This window comes from Gopherus evgoodei, chromosome 9, assembly GCF_007399415.2.
Source record: "Gopherus evgoodei ecotype Sinaloan lineage chromosome 9, rGopEvg1_v1.p, whole genome shotgun sequence".
Taxonomy (NCBI): Eukaryota; Metazoa; Chordata; order Testudines; family Testudinidae; genus Gopherus; species Gopherus evgoodei.
This window is the reverse complement of record NC_044330.1, coordinates 26,744,025-26,764,702: the sequence shown is the minus strand read 5'-3', so window position 1 is coordinate 26,764,702 and position 20,678 is coordinate 26,744,025. Positions and strand designations below refer to the sequence as shown.

Genomic DNA, 20,678 nt, shown 5'->3' with positions numbered 1-20,678 from the left:
AAAGTTCTTCCCTACAGTTCCTGAAAAATGACCTTATGCATTCGAAAGTTTTGCAGCCTCTGCTCGTCATCTCATAGCTGCATAACAATGCAGTCCCACCAGTCAGTGCTTGTTTACCAAGCCCAGAAACGGTGCTCAACTGTGTAAAGATGAGGTGTCACTGTCACCAGTAACTATGCTGCTCTGTCTTACAGCAGGACTGCTCACACAGCCTCTCACTGTTCCATGCAGCAGCTCCTGTACCAGCTGTATAAATACCGCAGGATAAGATGTGAGGTGTTTGTAATGCTCACAGCAATAATGTACAGATGAGTGGGTCCATGCGGGTGTCCATGCGGGTAACCCAGGCTTACGATAAAAGAAGTGAAAAAGGCTTGGTTTGTTTGCCATTGATTTCAGGGAGGAAGGGAGGTAAGTGCATCATGGAAGTCTAATGCCATGTTCCCATAACTACCTGCACCAATGTTTTGGGCATATAAGGTACTGCAAGACCAACCCAAAATTCCACTCTCCTACGTGCACTGTGGGATAGCTACCCATAGTGCAGTGCTCCGTGCATCAATGCAAGCCCCGCTAGTGATGCATTGATTAAATTGATGGCTCAATGTTGATTTACAAAGTCAACTTATCTTTGTAGTGTAGAAAGGGCTTAAGTGAGATTTAAGTGGGACATAGGTCTTGTGCTGATCTCAACACTGAGGTGAATTTTGACCATAACAACTTATATTATTAAAACTGAAAGGATATTAGAAATCAGAGCTGGTTGAATTATATGCAATTAGCAATTTATTCTTGAAATATCCTTGACTGTGATTTAAACATCTGTGGGCAACTGTTCAACTAACACTTTATGCAAATTCATTTCAGTTTATGGACTGCTCCTAAATTGTTCATTTCAAGAATCTTCTTGCTATTCATTGTTTGAGCTGTGTGAATGGTTCGTACTGTTTCTGCCACCTGAGTTGAGGACCATAACTTCTGTAGGTTCTGTTCCAAATGTGTGCTCTGGTATGAATGCACACACTTGTCTGCAGATGTGAGCATGCTATGATCATTTGTGTGAACACAATCTTACCCATTGGAATGTCTGCTAATCAGCAAACAGATGGGGATCACAAATGTAAATGGCTAATGTGGTTCATACAAAAGCTTACTCATATGCTTTGGTAGTACTTGTTAATCTTTAGGAAGAATCTAGTTTGCGGTTCCCTATTTATGTTGTATACTTTTTGCATTTCCCTTATACTGGACAATAAAAAAAGAAAAAACAGGAAGGAAAAAAAAGGGGAAAACATAGTTTCATTTGTTTTGAGTCTTATCTGTCTTACTTTTAGTTCCCGTGCACTAGCACAAAGATTAGCAGCAGCTCCAGGCACCAGTGCTCCAAGGGCATGCCTGGGGCTACAAACTGCAGGGGGTGCCCTGCCAGTCTCTGTGAGGGTGGCAGTCAGGCAGCCTTTGGTGGCTTGCCTGCAGGAGGTCAGCTGGTCTCGTGGATTCAGTGGCAATTCAGCAGCGGGTACACCGAAGCCGTGGGCCCAGTGGATCTCCCACAGACAAGCTGCCGAATCCGCAGGACCGGGGACTTCCCGCAGGTAAGCTGCCAAAGGCTGCCTGCCTGCCATGCTTGGGGCAGCAAAAAGCTAGAGCCACCCCTGACGATGCAATGTTTGTGCGGCAAATGCCGCACAACACTATTCGATCCTAAACAAAAATCTTTTTAAAAAATAATGAAAACAATACTATTAATATAAAAATTTAGAAAAAAATATTTCAGTTAACAAAAACCTAATTTTTTGGTCTAGACTACTTGACGTGTTCCCTATCTCTATTCCTGTGTACCAATTACTAACGTTCCTCCCTGTGAAAGGTTCATGATCCTCCTTAATACAAAGCACTTAAGCACATGCTTGAGTGCTTTGCTGAATCATGGCCTGTAAACAACGTTCTATCAAATAAACTTTGTAAAACAAATAAATTTCCACAAAACTTTTCCTAATAAAATTCATATGTATTTTGAACCAAATTATAATTGGCACACACAGGTGCTGGAACAGGAGTGCTGCCACACCCCCTGGTTTGAAGTGGTTTCCATCATGTACAGGGTTTACACTTTGGTTCAATGGCTCTCAGCTCCCCCACTATAAAAATTGTTCCAGCGCCCCTGTTGGTTTCTAGACTACATAGCATAGTACTGATTCCGTGCCTTATTAATGCAAGATTAAAATCTGGATATTTTTCACATGATGGCATTAATCACAGATTAAATACAGTGGAGCTTTTGTGGCAACAAGTATCCTTTGTATGCCTGATAATGATCTAATCAACTAGGACAATGAGGAAGGGAGAAAAAAACTTTAAGATGCATGTCTGCATTCCTGAGTGGAGGAATAGTGGAGAGAAGTTTGGCCTTTGCCCATCTAATGGGTGTCATAAATCGCTGTCAGGTGATGTGCTTTTCCCCCTTCATCTCCTAGAGCAGGACCAATATACCAATAGCCCTGTCATAATATGCAAACCTGGAGTTTGCAACTCTGAGTAGGAAGCAAGTTTATTTGAAAGAAGTTAGAATCCAGCTGAGAAATAACTGTTGCTAGTTCTGACAAATGTAAGTGACTCACTTAAACAAGTCAAGGTTTTATAGGGCAGCAAAGATGTGTAAGTCTTTATCCTATATATTTAATATTCATGAATGCTGATCTGTTCAAGAGCTGTTTCAGGAGGGTTTTTAAATATTAATTAAATGAGAATAGGAATATTGTAATTGCTGTAGTTATTTTCTGACAGATTACATTGTAAAGAAGGTTCACGCAGAGCGAATGTCCAAACGCCTACTCAGCCTTAGAGTTACAGCAAGCTGCTTGCCAGAGATTCGAACTATGATGAACAAACACTAAGCTCACTTCTTTTCATCCATTTGACTCTCAATGTAGCAGGCCTCGATTCTCTTCTCCAAGCAACACTTGTTTCTTTTCCTAGCTTCTCCATTTTTCCTGGGGTCACTAATATAGATCTCATTTTTTTACTTTTCTGATTGAACTAAGGTTTTAAAGTGAGGGCTTCATTAGCAACAGGGTAGGGGGAGGGAATTAAAAAAACAGTTTGCTTTTTACAGACCTATTCAATGCCTGTCCTACCAAAACAGCAGAGTAGAAAATGTTTATCTGTGAGATATCGAGAGCAGACAACTGCCTGTTTGCTCAAGGCTACAAAATCCCTAGATTAGGCCCTGGCCCTTCTCAATATGGACCAACATTGGACACTGCTTGTCTAAACCATTGCCCCCAGGCTTTTATGGCACTAAGCATCCTTTCATCCCATTGACTTCAGTGTAGTTTTCAGTACCTTGCAGCAACAGACTTCTTGACAGAGCTTTAATTAACATGGATTATCATTGAAAGAACCATAGAAGATTAGGGTTGGAAGAGACTTCAGAAGGTCATCTAATCCAACACCTTGCTCAAAGCAGGAACAACCCCAACTAAATCATCCCAGCCAGGGCTTTGTCAAGCTGGGCCTTAAAAACCTAGTAAGGAAGGAGATTCCACCACCTCCATAGGAAACCCATTCTAGTGCTTCACCACCTTCCTAGTGAAATAGTTTTTCCTAATATCGAACCTAGACCTCCCCCATTGCAACCATAGGTGCCAACTTTCTCTTGCGCCAGTGGGTGCTTGATCCCCCGCCCCTGGCCCCCCCCAACCACCCCTGCTCCTGGCCCCTCCACCATTCCAACCCCATCCCCAAAGTCCCCGCCCTAACTCTGCCCCCTCCCTGCCCCGGCCCTGCCTCTTCCCCCAGCGCACAGCATTCCCCCTCCTCCCCCGTCCACCACTGGTCCGCAAATCATCTGTTTTGTGGTGCAAGCACTGGGGGGGGGAGAAGCAGGATGCGGCGGCCTGCTTGTGGAGGAGACGGAGGTAAGTTGGAGCAGGGGAATGGGGTAGGGCCACAGGGAGCTGCTGGTAGGTGCTGAATAGAGGGAAATAATTACTTCCCTCATCTGCTGGCAATGCTCCTACTAATGCAGCCCAATATGCTGTTATCCTTCTTGGCAGCAGGGGCACATTACTGACTCATCCAGCTTCTCATCCACTGTAACCCCCAGGTCCTTTCTGCAGAACTGCCACTTAGCCAGTCGGTCCCCAGTCTGTAGCAGTGCATGGGATTCTTCTGTCCTAAGTGCAGGACTCTGCGTTTGTCTTTGTTGAACCTCATCAGATTTCTTTTGACCCAATCCTCCAATTTTTCTAGGTCACTCTGGACCCTACCTCTACCCTCCAGCATATCTACCTATCCCCGCAGCTTAGTGTCATCCACAAACTTGCGGAGGGTGCAATCCATCCCATCATCCAGATCATTAATGAAGATGTTGAACAAAACCAACCCCTGGGGTATGCCACTTGATACCGGCTGCCAACTAGACATTGAGCTCCATGATTTTTCCAGGGACTGAGGTGAGTCTGACTGGTCTATAGTTTCCCACATTCTCCTTCTTCCCTTTTTTAAAGATGGGCACTACATAAGCCTTTTTCCAATCATCCAGGACCTCTCCCAATAGCCACAAGTTTTCAAAGATAATGGCTAATAGCTCTGCAACACATCAGCCAGCACCCTCAGATGCATAAGATCCAGCCCCATGGACTTGTTCATGTCCAGCTTTTCTAAATAGTCCTTAACCTGTTCTTTCAGAACAGAGGGCTGTTCACCTCCTCCCCATAAGGTGCTGCCCAGTGCAGCAGTCTGGGTGCTGACCTTATCTGTGAAGACCGAGGCAAAAAAAGCATTGAGTACTTCAGCTCTTTCCATATCATCTGTCACTAGGTTGCCTCCCCCATTCAATAAGGGTCCCACACTTTCCCTGACCACCTTCTTGTTGCTAACATACCTGTAGAAATCCTTCTTGTTACAGTTCAGATCCCTTGCTAGCTTCAACTCCAATTATACCCCTGCATGCTCGAGCAATATATTTATACTCCTCCCTAGTCATCTGTTCAAATTTCCACTTATAAGCTTCCTTTTTATGTTTAAGCTCACTGAAGATTTCTGTTAAGACAAGATGGTCACCTGCCATATTTGCTATTCTTTCTGCACATTAGGATGGTTTGTTTCTGCACCCTCAATGAGACTTTGAAATACAGCCAGCTCTCTTGGACTCCTTTCCCCCTCATATTAGCCTCCCAGGGGATCCTGCCCATCAGTTCCCTGAGGAAGTCAAATTCTGCTTTTCTGAAGTCCAGGGTCCATATTCTGCTGCTCTCCTTTCTTCCTTGTGTCAGGATCCTGAACTCGACCATCTCATGATCACTGCCTTCCAGGTTCCCATCCACTTTTGCTTCCCCTACTAATTCTTCCCTGTTTGTGAGCAGCAGGTCAAGAGGAGCATGGTCCCTAGTTGTTTCCTCCACCACTTGCACCAGAAAGTTGTCCCCAACTCTCTCCAAAAACTTCCTGGAATGTCTGTGCACTCCTGTATTGCTCTCCCAGCTGATGTCAGAGTTATTGAGGTCCCCCATGAGAACCAGGGCCTGTAATCTGGAAACTTCTGTTAGTGGTCCGAAGTTTACCTCATCCTCCTGGTCTGGCTGTCTATAGCAGATGCCCACCATGACAGCACCCTTGTTGCTCTTGCCTCTAAACTTAACTCAAAGACTCTCAACAGATTTTTCTTGAGTTTCATACTGGAGCTCTGAGCAATCATACTGCTCTCTTACATACAGTGCAACTCCTCCACCTTTTCTCCCTCACCTGTCATTCATGAACAGTTTAAACCCATCCATGACAGTGCTCTAGTCATGTGAGTTATGACACCAAATCTCTGTTATTCCAATCACATCATAATTCCCTGATTGTGCCAGGACTTCCAATTCTTCCTGCTTGTTTCCCAGGCTTCTTGCATTCTTGTACAGGCACTAAGATAACTAGCCGATTGCCCTACTTTCTCAGTATGCATCAAGAGGCCTCCCCTGTTGCACCCTCCTCCTTGTATTTCCTCTTGGTATCCCACTTCCCCACTTACCTCAGGGCTTAAGTCTCCATCCCCTGGTGAACCTAGTTTTAGAGCCCTCTTCACTAGGTTAACAAGCCTGCCTGCGAAGATGCTTTTCCGTCTATTTGTTAGGAGGATCTCCTCTCTTCCTATCAATCCTTCTTCCTGGAACAACATCCCATGGCTGAAGAATCCAAAGCCCTCTCTCTGACACCACGTCCACAATTTGATGGTCCCTACCGGGGCCTTTTCCTTCAACAGGGAGGATGGAGGAGAACATGACTTGCGCATCAAACTCCTTTATCCTTGATTCATGCTTGCATATATAATATTATGTCACTCTGACATGTTACTGTTATGAGGGGTAAAGGTCATGTGCATAAATTTAGAATTAGTTTTAGCAACATCTATACATAGGCATCCTTGTGGCATTAATTTTTATCGGTGCTTAACATATCCAGAACTATTTTTCAAACCATTCAAGTATTTCAGAGACTCATCAAATGGACCAAAACACATGACACATACAAAGCTGGGATTAACATTTTTGACTGGGTCCACAAATTAATTTTTCATCCCATATCTCAGAAACTACCAAGAGACAAGGTAGGTGAGGAAATAGGTTTTATTGACCAACTTTTGTTGGGGAAAGAGACAAGGTTGTATCTTTCCCCAACAGAAGTTGGACCAGTAAAAGTTCTCTTTCACACCTTGTCTCTCTAATATCCTGGGAGCAACATGGCTACCACGTGCTGCATGAGCAAAATACCTTGTTGTGATCACACCACTAAGTAAAGAGTTGGTCTAAGGAATATGGAGAGGATTAGTCAGAAAGAGTGAGTTCCATTTTGAGGTGTTCCCCAAAGTGTGTGTGTGGGGGGGGGAGCACGCGTGTGCGCACGCACTCACACACACTAATGCAGAAGGGAAATATTTGTGTCTCTCCTGCTGCAGGAGAAGTGGAGCCCAGTTGTTTGTGCTGTCTTCTTGCTCATCACACTGGGGAGTGAACCATGGATCTTCAGAGCTAAAAGTATTGAGCTGTTACAGCTTGAGCTACAAAGCTAATCTCTTCTAGTTAAGGCTATAACAGATCAATATCTTCTATAGATCAGTCTCAGAGGGGGACCTGTAGAACACCAGCAGGTGACACACATGACTGGCAACACAAAAAACAGACTTTTCAAGAGGCAATTATCCAAATACCCTTGCACCTGAGATGTTACTGGAGGGAGTTTTATGTTTATCCTGGTGGGTTTTAGAACTTGGCAAAAATTTAATAATTGCATCATGCCCCTGTGATGTGTGAAGATCATCATCATCCCCATGTTAAAGAATGGAGTGGGGGTAAACAGTTTGAGGCTCAAATTTTCAAAAGTGGCCTTAATTTTGGCTTCTGAATTCTAGGTATATGAATCCTGATTTCCGCCCCCTACCCCCCAGAACAGCTGACCTCTTACAACTCCCACATTGCTTGTCACAACTATGAATCAGTCAGATAGAGGGACCTGTGGGACCTATGACCAGCTCTGGATAGCTTTGATGTATATGGAGAACCATGAATAATTTAGAAAAAAATCACAGTAACAGACTCGCAGTCTTAACCTTGACAAAATACATCAATTATTATTTCTGCAAGGAAATGACTGGAAATACAAGTGGCTTTTTCAGTGGGAGTTAGGTGCCTAGGCGCTTTTCAGTACAGATATCCACCTAGTGGGGTATCTTTAAGTGCCTAAATATTTTAAAAAATCTGTTTTTTAGATACAAACCCCTATATAGACAATCTGGCTTACACTTGACACACTAGTTTAGTTTTCAGTGATGGGTAAATGGCAGAACCTGTTGCCCAATTTGCATTTGGTTCTCGACCCTAGTTATCAAAGACCAGTTGAAACAGGCTTACTCTTTCTCTTAATCATTTCTGGGAAAAGAGAATCTAGTTAGTGGCATTTAATATTTCTTACTTCTCTGATAGGTTGAGAACCACTGAACCAGACTATTTACCATTGTGGACAGCATATGGACACAATATGTTATGTGGGCCGCATCCAATACTAACTGTATGGCCCTGAGCATGTCATGTGGGCCACAGCTCTGTGCTGATTGGGCCACAGGTTGGGCACCACTCATTTTCTCACTTTGACTGAATGTCTATCTTGTGATAGAACTGCGATAGGAGTCTGTCTGTTACGAACTGATTTACTTGAGAATATTGGGGAAATGAGTTACATCAGACTCAATGAAGCACTTTGGGGTACCAAAAGGAATACAGAAGTGCGCTTTTTGAGTGTATGTGCTTTTAGTAAAAATAATTGAGGATTTCCTCCTTTATATTTGAATTTTGGCATTTCAACTAGTGCAAGATAAATACTTGATATTTTTGGTTCAGTGGCTGAACCAAAAAATAAAATAAAATAAAAATCTGTTTGTTTTGAATCAAAACTGAAACATTTTATTTTTTCTTGACAAAATTAAAATTTTGGTTTCAGGTAAAAAGAAACCATTCATTTTGGGCTGAACAAAATGCTTTGTTTGACCTAGAACAAAATTTTGGTTTTATTTTTGTTTTGTTATGTTTTTGGGTGTTTGACCTGGAACAATTTTTTGGAACTTGTTGCTTTGTTAAATTTTTGGGCTGTTTTTCACCCTTTAAAACATTCTTTAAACAGATCTAGCTAAATTTTTAAATTAAAAGTCAAAACATTTTATTTTGAAAATGTCAAAATGAAACTTTTTTTTTTTACTTTTTTGATTTTTTTAATCTGAGTGAAACCATTACTCAGACTGCAAATAGTTTGTTGCTCTGAAATGGCATTTTTTGATAAATTTGCTATTTGACTGAAACATTCACCCAGCTCTAATTTCAAGTGGAAATCAGCAAATGTGTGATGCCTAATCAGGTAGATGCCAGTGTTAACTCTTGAAAAGTATAAAAAGGAGAAAAGAAAAGGAAGAGATGAAACTGGAAGAAAAGGAATCCTTTCAGACTCCTTAAATTTGGTCATACCTCACCTATATAATTCTTTGCTTCCCCTTTTGCTTTCCTCTACTTTCTTTCTATTTCTCCTGTGTCTCCTTCTGAACTTTAGAGCTCTGTAACTGCAGTACAACTAATTTACCTCCCCATGCCACACACTGTTCTATTGAGTCAGTCAGCCCTTCCTGTCAGCGTTTGAAAGTACATGGCTCTTCTTCAGGTGACAGTTCAGCAGAGCAGACAACTAGGAAAATACTGGTAGCAGCACCAGCAACTGCAGAAAGAGAATCTGTAAAAGGATGATTCGCTGCCACTATTGTTCTCAAAGAGAAGGTGGAAAAACTTGGTCCAGTTAACAGTTTGAACCCCCCGCATGTGGTGAGCTTCATGTCACTTCAGTATGCGCAGAGTCTGGAATGGTAGCACCTAAGCAAACTACTAAATCATAATTCAAATTCTGCACAGAAATTATACATGGTGCTGATGTTCTTCTCCTAATAGGAATGGTTACGCTGCTTTCCATTGAAAGCAAATAGTTTCTTCTTAAACGATTATCTTGTATCTTGTAGGGGCCTTAAGGTTCTCTGTAGCAATATGCAAAACTTTGTATTGAAATGTTTTACCATACATATTTTTTGTTTTGGAAGCTTTGCAGATCTCCATGTGACTGCTAGCTCTGAAAAGAAAGTTCAAGCTGTTTTGTAGGAGGTGTTGCTAAGGTGATTATTATAGAATGAAAATGCATTGGCAACTCATTGTTAGCTTGTTTACAAAAGAATATGAATAAAATTTCACCTCCCAGAGCAAGGCAAGCTTCTGTGCCTGATTAACTGTTTCAAAACTATTTGAGAGCAGAATAGTCAATAGTATATATGTAAACTCCCTTCTCCGCACCAACACATACCTTGAAATATGGTCTAGATCTTTGGGACAGTGGTAGGGTGCACTGGTAACTAGCACAACTGGAGTGAAATATTTTTAATGAATAACCTTAGTCTAATTCTGCTGCCTTCTGTTTTTGAGCAGATCTCAAAACTTCCTAGTTATTCCTCATTCATGATTTTTTTCTTTACATGAATGGTTTGCAAACAGTTCATTGAGAATATTCCATATTCAAAGTTTGAGGTACATGTGCATTCATTATTACAGGTGTCCAAATCTGGGAATGTTCTGGATAACTTTTCTAAATGAATACTGTACAAATTGCAAACCAAAATTGTGTTTTCATGCATTTTGAGCATTAAAGTTTCATTTTCACAAGAATTCACTGCAGTAAAATCAAAGTGCTTAAATGTGGATGAAAGCGAACACACAAGCACTGTATAAACACAGACAATTCAAACTTTAAAGATTATTAGCAGAATACCTTTTCCATTATTTCCCAGCAGCTGTTACTTGGCCTAAATCAGCTTATGGACTATATTTTAGGTCATGTTTGCATTTTTCCACTTTATCTTTAGCTTGACATTTATAATTAATGAACCATGTTTACCCCTGTGCAACTTCCATGAGTTGCACTACGGATGAATTTTGTCCAATAACTCTAAAAGTCATTAAAAACTGAATGGAGCAAGGGGAGATAAAGGAGATTGGGAAGGAATTTCCACTGTGCAGGGGAGTAGATGGTGTTCAAATCAAGTGAAAATAGTGCTTACATGGCGCATAGGCCCTGTGCTGGCTTTCTGCAGAGGGGAGAGGTTTTATGTTCTTGATTTGCCACCTTTATCTGATAGTATTGTTTCTGCTCCCTGGCTGGCTGATTTCCAAAACAGTTGCATAAGCATTTGGGTAGCATCCTATTTGCATGAATGTTTGTGTGTGATCACATGGTGTATGTGATGGGGCTTTCACCCTAAACAAAGTGTGAAGAATTAAAATAGACCAATTAACCATACAGGCTGCACCTGGAGGAGAGCCAGAGCTAAGAAAACCTGATGGCTGATGAAGCCCAGCTGGGGCAGGTGGTGAGCTAGGCTTATAAGGACAGGAAGTTGGGGTAGGAAGAAGATTGTAGGAAGGAGCTCTGTAGTTACTCCCTAGAGAGGGTAGAAAATACCTCTGAGGAGCAGTGAGTCCTGTTGGGGGTTCTCAGTTCAGCATTCACTTCCAGTTCCCGGATTTTTTTCCCCTCCCCTCTTTGACCTTCAATCCTGTCCTAGTTTTTTCATTTACTGTCCCCAGTATTTACATGTGCTCTTTGTCCATTGACTGTTCTCCCTCAGTTGAGCAGCTAGGTACTAGGAGGAAAATAAGCCCTGGAATCCTGGCTTGGACTACAGACCCTGGCAAGAACCTAAGGGTGTGAAGTAACCCCAGGAGCATAGCAAAAGCCCACAAGGGGAGCTCATAAAACAAGAGGAAAAAAGATAGCAAATAATCCAGAGAAACAGTAACAGGATTAGAGCTTGAGCACACCATGGTTGCTTGGCATGCAGTCCCTGGGCTGCAACCCAGAGTAGTGGGTGGACCCAGTGGCTGCTAGGGGGACCTTGGAAAGAGGCACAGACTTGGCAATGGGTCAGAAGACTGCCTGAGACAGTATATCGAAAGGGATTTGGCTACCCCGGAAGCGGAGGACTATTGTGAGCTGGCCAGAGATGAGTCATGAAGAAGGAGCATCCGGAGTCCAGCAAGGGACCACGGGTGAGCAAGCAATGAGGGGACACCAGACCAGATATGAGGTGATCCTCAGATGAAAGGAGATGCCCCAGTGTGAGAACAGCATGTATGAGCCGGTGTCATTTTCCCTATTTGCAAATGTTTTTATGAACAAAACTTTGCTTGCACTAAAGTTCACAAAAAGTAAATAAAAGGGATCTCTAATACCATCCAAATGAACATACATTTTTATTTGAATTTGCAACATTCACCGGGATCTAGTAAGGCCTGGGTACTTCCTGCTGCCTGTGCCCCATAACATGGTTGGGCGTTAGTTTTGCATCTCTCTTAGTTCATCAAAACTTTGGCACTCATGCAGTAAAAATAATTGACATGTTTGCTAACATATACCCAGAGTTCTCTTTAAAAACTGTTTTCAATATCAGCACCAGAAAGATTTGGGTAGGGGTTTTTCCCTCCAAAAAATTAAACTGTACTATTTTGAGGGAGTGGGGACGGACCACACTGCCCCTTCCATTGTGATACCTAGATTTTACCTCAGTCCTTCATTTCCTTCGTTAAAACTGTCAGAGTGATATCAGTTGATTACAGTCTGATTCCCCACTTTATCATGCTGTCAGAGCAGGAGGCCAAAGTGGCTTACCTGTGAAGTGTCGTGTAAATCAGAAAATCACTACTTGTCAAGTACTTCACTGAGTGGGTTTTTCTACTTCACATTTGACATTTTTAATCTTATCTCCAAATATGAAAATGCATATTAAAAGAGCTTAGCATCACAAAGAGTGGGCCTGATCCATAACCCATTGAAGTTAATGTCAGTGTCTCCATTGATTTTGATGGCCTTTGGATCAGGCCCATTATGGCTTGGTCTGTCTAGATGGGCTGTGGAGGAGAAAGCAGAGGTTTCCTTCTCCCTTTCTCCAGTGCGCTATCACAACCATTATGATTCTAGATAGTGAGCAGCCAAATTACGGCTGCCTCCTGCATAGGGATATGGGAAAAGGCTCACTGGTTTACTGAGCTAGTGGCCTGATTGCAAACCCACTGAAGTAAATGAGAGTCTGTCTGTTGACTTCACTGTACTCTTGATCAGGCCCTACATGAATATTGCTTACTTCAGAATTTCACTCAACTTTCTTGTAAGGCAGTGTTGATTTTTTTTCTCTCTCTCTTCTCTCCCCTGCCCCCCAGTCCCAAACTAAGTAACCATATTCAAAGTAAACAACATAAAATATTCAATACCTGCTTCAGTAGGAAAACTAACTGCACTGGCTGAAATGCTGTCAAAATGCATAGCAGAAAAGACTGTCTGAATTTTTAATATTCTGAGTCAATATTCTATTAATTGGCAACTTTTTCTCCAGTACAATCTGTCATTAAAACATATTCAAATATCTTGCAGGCTTTTTATTCACATCCTCTTGTTTTTTATTTCTGTGTTTCCCTAATTTGCTTTAGGACTGTGTAGTCTCTGAAGGGCAGAGTTGCATTCTCAAGTGCTAAGATCAGACTGCTCAGACATCTGATTTTTTTTTTCCCCATGTTGCATAGAATACATACTGATATTTAGAGGAAATCTATACTTGTCTCATCTTTTTTAAAAAAATCTAGCACTTTTCCAATTGTGAATAAAAAATTCTGTCTCACTCCAAATGTAGGTACATTTCACAATTAGTCATTGCTATTATATAATAAATGCCCAAGAGAAAGTATGTGGCAGTCAATTTACCTTGTAATACTTGCATGTGTAAGTCACTATCAAAATAGTCTGCAAAGGGGCAATATAGGATATTACCACCTAACCTGTTTCTTTATGATATAGAGAGGGACTGTTAGATTTTTTTCATTTTCCCAAAGAAGAAGGGATAAGTCTAGGAATTCCAGCATGGGTAGACAGATATGCACTAGCTCTGCTCAGGCTAGCATGCTAAAAATAGCAGTCAGGGTAGCATGGGCAGTGGCTTGGGCTAGCTGCCTGAGTACATACCTAGGGGATCTGGGTGCATTTATACTCAAGTGGCAAGCCCCAGCTATACTGCTATTTTTAGCATGCTAGTTTGAGCAGAGCTAGCGTGTCTGTCTACTTGCCCTGGGAAACACCCTTCTAGCTGCAGTGTAGATGACATATGCAAAGAGGGGAGCAATTTTGCTTTTAGAAAGATCAGAAAAATTAAGTTTTATATTCTCTGAATCTGCTCTAGCTCTCCTTAGAAGAGGGAGAGATGTGGAGTGGGACACTCCTGAGGCTTAATTAAAGTAGCAGAAGTACAAGGTTATTTAAAAAGGGTGAAATCCTGGCTTTATTGAAATCAATGGCAAAACTTAAAGTGACTTCAATACAGCAGAATTTCACCCGAGTGCTTTATTTCGAAATGTTAAGCATTTGAATTACATAAAATATAGAGGGCCAGAATATGCCATCCTTACCTATGCAGAATGGGCCTTGAGTGGCGCATAGAGCTTCTGTTGGCCCTCTGCATGGAGGGCTAACACAATTTCAACCTGAAGACATCTTGGCTTCTGTGCTTCCTTCAGTAACTCAGGGAAGTCAAGTAACTTGGTCAGTTTTCACCAAAGTTGGTAGGGGGAATAGAATTTCAAATCTCTCAAATAGGAGGGAGAGAAAAGGGAAAAATTTCAATAACTGTAGCTGTTTCCACAAGACGGGTGAAATCCTGACCCCACTGAATTCAATGGGAGTTTTGTCACTGGTTTGTCGCCAGCATTTCACCCATTGTTTTCCAGGTGGTGTCTGCCATTTTCTGGCACTACTGCCCAATGTGAATTACAAAGGAGCAGCACAAGACTCATGGAGGGAAAGCAAGAGCATTCAAGAACATCGTTATCAGCTGGCTGCGTGTGTTTGTTTTTACCAGAAGTTTGCAGTCTGGGCCTGAGTTGGTGTTCCTTTCTTAGGCAAAACTTCTATTATTTTTAATGAGTGTTTTGATTCAGTGAAGAAACAGGAGGACTGGGCCCTGTGTTTGAGGAGGCTTTTCCTGTAGAGACTAAAGCATACAAATGTGCTAAGAGCTGGGTTTTCATTGTTGCCTCTAGGATTATGACCTTGCTGTTTTCTGAGATAATAAGACAGAGATGCAAGTGTGGGAGATGCTTCACTCCCTAAGTATATCTTCTGAAAGGATTAGTATTTGTAGTGCCAAAGATCCTTAGACATGGACCAGGACTGCATTGTGTTATAACAGTGGCACAGGGAGAACACAGTGTTCTGCCCAAGGTTTTGAAATATCAGAATAATAAATAAAGCAGCCCTTGTCCTTTGCTGCATTCTGTAATTTGAAAGGTTTTGTGTAATTTTTGATTATTGTTGAGAAAGATTTCAAAGAAATCAGGTTTCGAGCTGGTAGTAACCATGTTGCTTTTCTTCATGAATGCTCCATTACCATATGCTCGTACATGGTTTTTTTTCCGGAATGAACAAAACCTGCTGCTATCAGTATAACTGCATACTTTGCAGCCCATCTGTATCATATGAACATAAGAATGGCAATACTGGGTCAGACCAATGCTCCATCTCGCCCAGTATCCTGTCTTCTGACAGCAGTCACTGCCAGGTGCTTCAGAGGGAATGAATAGAATACGGCAATTACTGAGTAATCCATTCCCAGTCCTCAGCTCCCAGCTTCTGGCAGTCAGAGGCTAGGGACTTGAGGTTGCATACTTGCCCATCTTACTATCAGCTGTGTTATTTATTTATATACCATTGTTGGAGATGTGCGCAGCACTTAACAGTAAAAATACATACATAGAAAAAGTCCTGCATGGCCCCATTTATAATCTAAGGGCACAAAGAGGCACAGGACAATTAAAACAACTGTCACAGTGGAGCCATTGAAGGCTGTTTTGGAATGGTTTCCTGTGAAGGATACATGCAGGATGGAGGATGGTTTGTTTTTGTTGTCTAATATACTTCTGCGGTCAAATGGTAACCACCAAGTTAACGAGGTGATATTCTAATGCTTTCAATTCCATTCATGTTTTTGTTTAAGTAAAATGTAAAATAAAATAACCTTTTGTATGCATATAAGAATTTCTGACAGTTGGATGTTTCCATGGATACATACAAAAATCTTTCGTTGCTTGAATCTGTGCAGAGCACTCATTTTCCCCTCTAATAGGGGAAGGTTTTAGTCTGATAAGAAACTAGTCCTGCCAATCACTTTTTACACTATGGAAGTAATATAAATCTTGAATGTTGTGTTGTATGTAAAGAGACAATTATAGCCACATGTCTTTATATCTTCGGTCTTAAGATAACTTTTTCATATGGCTGTGACAGCTAAAATAAACACCATTTCCATGGTGTGATGTGACTAGAGCTCCAGCAGTGTTGCAAATTCCAGTGGTGGAACAAATCAGATCTTTTTAAGTAGCCAATGTTGCTGAATGTTCCTGACCTTCCATCACAAGGCACCAGATATCCATGCTGGAGCAATTTTATATCCATGCTGGAGCAATCCATGCTGGAGCAATTCCTTTTCTGTACAGCAGAAGGTATCCTGACGGTACATCAGGCACAGATATGAATCTGAGGAAGTGTAGGAATCTTGCAGAGGTCATAGCTAATTGCTTTTGAGGAAGACCTGTGTTTGGGGAAGAAGTGGTCATTTGGCGCACACGCTTTTCAAAGCATAAGGAATAACATTGTGGAAGGAGATGTGAAGATGAAAAAGATTCAAAGTGGTCTCTTAGATCTTGGTAATGTCCTGCTTTTACCATCTCATTTCTTGATGCTCACCTTGCTCCCATGTAATCTGTGGGCATCTGGTTCTTCTTGCCCTAAATGTAGACCACAGGTCTGAGAGAGGCACATCTCTTTTCCACTCTTCTCACCAATATGACAAACTCCTGGTTTGGTTTGGTAATGGCCTTTGTGGCAAAGTACCTTATTCTCCTCAGCAGGCTCAGTCCTTTTTAGCCTTGGAGACAAAGGCTTGGGCAAGGCAAATCCTTACCGGTAGCACAGCGTCCGGTTATTCCTTTCCCCAGTCAGTCCCTTGTGCTTGTTTTCCTTCCCTTCTGGGGAGGGAGTGCAGTCTTCCTTCCTGGAAAGGTTCGGTGTCTTGCTGCATCTAACCTACTGACAGCTTCCCTGCTTCTCTCTCTCTCTCACACACACACCTCCCATGCAGGGGATGGTTTAAAAAGGTCTCAAGCAGTTGGAGCTAGCTGAACCTAATTAGTTCCCTGGTAACCCCTTTTCCAGCTGAACCTTATTTCCCTATGGCTCTCTCTCCTCACTGGGACTAATTACTACCCCTCCCCTTTGAGGCAGTTTGTCCTGGGTTTACCACACCTGATACTAATTCCTTTAGAGTAAGTTGTGTGCCATTGCACTTTCATTTAATTGTAGAAGATCTGTGGAGAACCAGTTTTCTGTGGTCTCCTGTCAATAGATATAAGCAGTGTATCAAGGCACATATGAGTTTCTTGATTACCATCATCCCCTTTTTACATGTCAGAAAAGGGTATCCAAAAAGAGACCACAGTTGACTAGCAACACATAGTCATAAGAATCTGACCTGCATTGCTGGGAAAGCAAAGTTCTTGACCAACACTGTTGAAACCATGTTTCTGGAAGCCTGACGGCTGCTGATGACACTATCGTATATAAAGTTTACTTGAGGAAATCCACAGTTAATTCGGACAGGAAATGCTGAAACACATTGTAACGACCAGAACATTTAGGGCCTGACCTTGCCTTGCAGAATTCCAAGGAAGGATTCCACTGATTTCAGTGGGAGCAGGAGCAGGCCCTTAGTTTTCACGAATAGATGCACTGGCCCCGTTCTGTGGTCAGTGTATAGGAAAACCACAATGAGACTGTTTTTAAATTTGTAACACTTATCCTTCTCTATCCAGGCATGCCAGGGGGTTTGGAACTCTTTCGAGTTTCTTTGGAAGCCAAAAAAAATTGGATTTCCCCCCTGCACTTAAGAGTAACTGAATGTGAGCCCTGTAAATGAAAAGGAAAGCTTGCCTTTGGAAGCTTTTTAAAAAAAAAAAGCAGGGGTTGAGGGAAGCAAACTAACACTCAGGATTCTGTCATTCAAGCTTGGAGGGTTAGTCAGGCTGCAGTGTGATTGTGCCGTTGCTACATTAGTCAGCGAGAATAATGGCTCTTCAATAATGTGTACTGTTGTATAGTAGTGAGGATTGTATTAGCTTTGAATTATATGTCTTTACGTTACAAATTTGTGGTCAGTGTGGACTCAGCTGCCTGCACAAAGCTGCTTTGCATACAGTTCTGCACAGCATAACCATTTGTTTTAGGGACAGAATGCCAAATTCCGCTGCTGCTAATGCACTAGCAAAGCCTATCTGTGAGCTCTTGAGGGTAACTGGTCTAGTATTCACTACCAATCCTCAGAAATATTATGCCACCTGATGGTTTAGGTAATAGAAAGGGCAAAAAAAGATGGGACTCATGAAAACCTAGCCGCTTATATACAGCCCCTCTGAGGAACTAGTACCAAAACTTAAGTCAAACAGACTGTGAAAAGATTAAGCGGTTACACGTGATTTTGCTTTTCAGTAATGATTATTAGTTTATATAATCAGAAGGTTAATGACTGAATTTCTTATGACCTCTTTGGTGTTCTTTTTATATACACTTTTACAATCAAAATATATTAACTGCATTGCATTTACACTAAATATTTTCAGGTATGTACTGAGCTTTCTAGTTATACAGCATAAATGCATAGTAATTATATTCCAAAGGAATAAGTGTAGTTGCACTGTAATTACTGAATAGAACAATGCAAGTACAATGTGATGGTATCCTTGAATGGCCAAAGACTTCCTGCAGAATCCTTTATGGTATTATAGCTACCAAACTGCAGCTTGCTTCAACCATGGCAGTTTCTTTCTGAACAATAAAATCTTATCTGTAGTACAAGAAGTGCCTTCAGAATTACTTATTACATGGCATATCCAACTTTTATGAGCATTTGAGTTTAAAACAGGTTTCTCAGGTTGGGATTTAAATGTTCAGTGCACTGGTGTATAATTTTTCAAGTTTTGTTTCACTTGCCAATAAATAGTAAGGTACTGTATATTTTGTGTGAACTGAAGGACTGCCTATACCTTCCCCCCCCCTACACCTTCTTTTAATAGGAACTCCTGTTGTCCTCTTCCACCACTTCTGACAGGTAGTGACCTTGAGATCTGCCTTGTCTTGAGGTTGACAGCTGCATTGTCACATCAATTAAGTTATTAGACTTGGAAAATGGATTGTTGTGGCTTCTAAGAGGTGCCCATAGCATCTAACAGGAGAAGGAAGTCCATAAAAAACTGTACTCGGAGAGCAGTTATCAATGGTTTACAATTGAGCTGAAAGGGTAAATGAACTGGGGTGCCTCAGGGTCTGTCCTGGGTCTTGTTCCATTCAATAGCTTCATAAATAACTTTGAAATGATGTAGAGAGTACACTTAAAGTTTATGGACGATATCAAGCTGGGAGAGGTTGCAAACACTAAGGCCTGGGCTATACTAGCTGGAGGGTTCAAACTAAGATACGCAACTTCAGCTATGCTAGTCGCATATCTGAAGTCGAAGTATCTTAGTTCGACTTACCTGGCAATCCTCACGGCGGAGAGTCAACTGGCGCAGCTCCCCCGTCAACACCGCTTACTCCTCCTGCCGAGGTGGAGTACGGGCGTCAATTAGCGGATTGATTTATCGCATCCAGACAAGATGCGATAAATCAATCCCCGATACATCAAACACTACCCGCCAATCCAGCGGGTAGTATAGATGTACCCTTAGAATTCAAAATGATATTGACAAACTGGAGAAATGGTCTGAATTCAATAGAATGAATTTCAGTAAGGACAAATTCAAAGTATTATGCTTGGGAAGGAAGAATCAATGGCAAAATTGGAAATGACTACCTAGGAAAGAGTACTGCAGAAAAGAATCTGGGAGTTATAATGGATCACAAATGAAATATGGGTCGTCAATATGACACTGTTGTCAAAACAGAGAACCTCATTCTGGGATGTCTTAGCAGGAGTGTTGTAAGCAAGATGAGAAGTAATTCTTCCACTCTATTCAGCATGGACAAGGCCTCAGCTGGTGGTGTGTCCAGTTCTGGGCATCACACTCCAGGAAAGATGTGGACGAATGAAGAAAGTCCAGAGGAAAGCGGCAAAAATTATTAAAGATCTAGAAAACAACCTATCAGGAGAATGAAAAAAAGGATTTGTTTAGTCTGGAGAACAGAAGACTGATGGGAGAACATAAGCGTTCAAGAACATAAAAGGTTGTTATAAAGAGGAGGGTGATAAATTTGTTCTTCTCAACCACTGAAGACAGGACAAGAAGTAATGTGAGATAAAGGAAAAATTTAAGGATTAAGGAAAAACTTCCTAACTGTCAGAGTGGTTAAGCATTGGAACAAATTACACTGGTCTACAATTTTTGAGAAGTCGTCTGCTTCAGAGATAAAATGTGATATTTATTATGTATTTTGATGTGCTGAATTCAAATATGACAATTAAAACAACTGATTGGCTACTATTTCTAAGATATTTAAGTTTTTACATTTTATGTCTGTAAGCAGAGTCAGGATAAGCTCTACACTGACATCTGGTGGAAAGAAGTTCAGAGAGTGTATTTGCATAGGTACGCCCACCCTATCCCAGACTCCCAAGCTGTGGGATTGCTTGGTGACAAATTGCTCACCCTCAGTTGGGTGGTACTGGCTAGACATGGGTTCCAAAACCCAGAGATTGAGAGAGGTTGTGGACAGGTATTTGTGCCTGGTGGTGCAGTCTCCTTGTGGAGCCAGAAGCACCAGTTGCACCCCCTCCTCTCTCCACTGTGGAATGTCAGAGTTGATTTTTTATTCCCTTAAGAATTTAAATACAGGTTACTGAGCTGAAATCACTTTGGGCTAATGGTGCACTTGCACTGGGGCTCACCCACTAAGAGCTGAGATCACTAAAGAGCTGAAATAACTGAGCTGAGAGCACTGAGTACTGTGCTAACTAGTGGGGGAGCCTGAAGATATGCTCTGGAACAGAGCGGCTGGCGGAGTGGAGCAGATCACGGGACAGCTGGTGG

General features: G+C 41.8%; 1 long non-coding RNA gene across 1 annotated transcript; it reads left to right on the top strand.

Moving 5' to 3' along the window:
- Window positions 1-259: 259 nt before the first annotated feature.
- LOC115657829 lies at window positions 260-19,481 on the top strand. Its single transcript, XR_004002067.1, has 3 exons — window positions 260-271; window positions 13,299-13,301; window positions 19,380-19,481. It is a non-coding gene; the product is annotated as an uncharacterized LOC115657829 (long non-coding RNA).
- The last annotated feature ends 1,197 nt before the right edge of the window (window positions 19,482-20,678 follow it).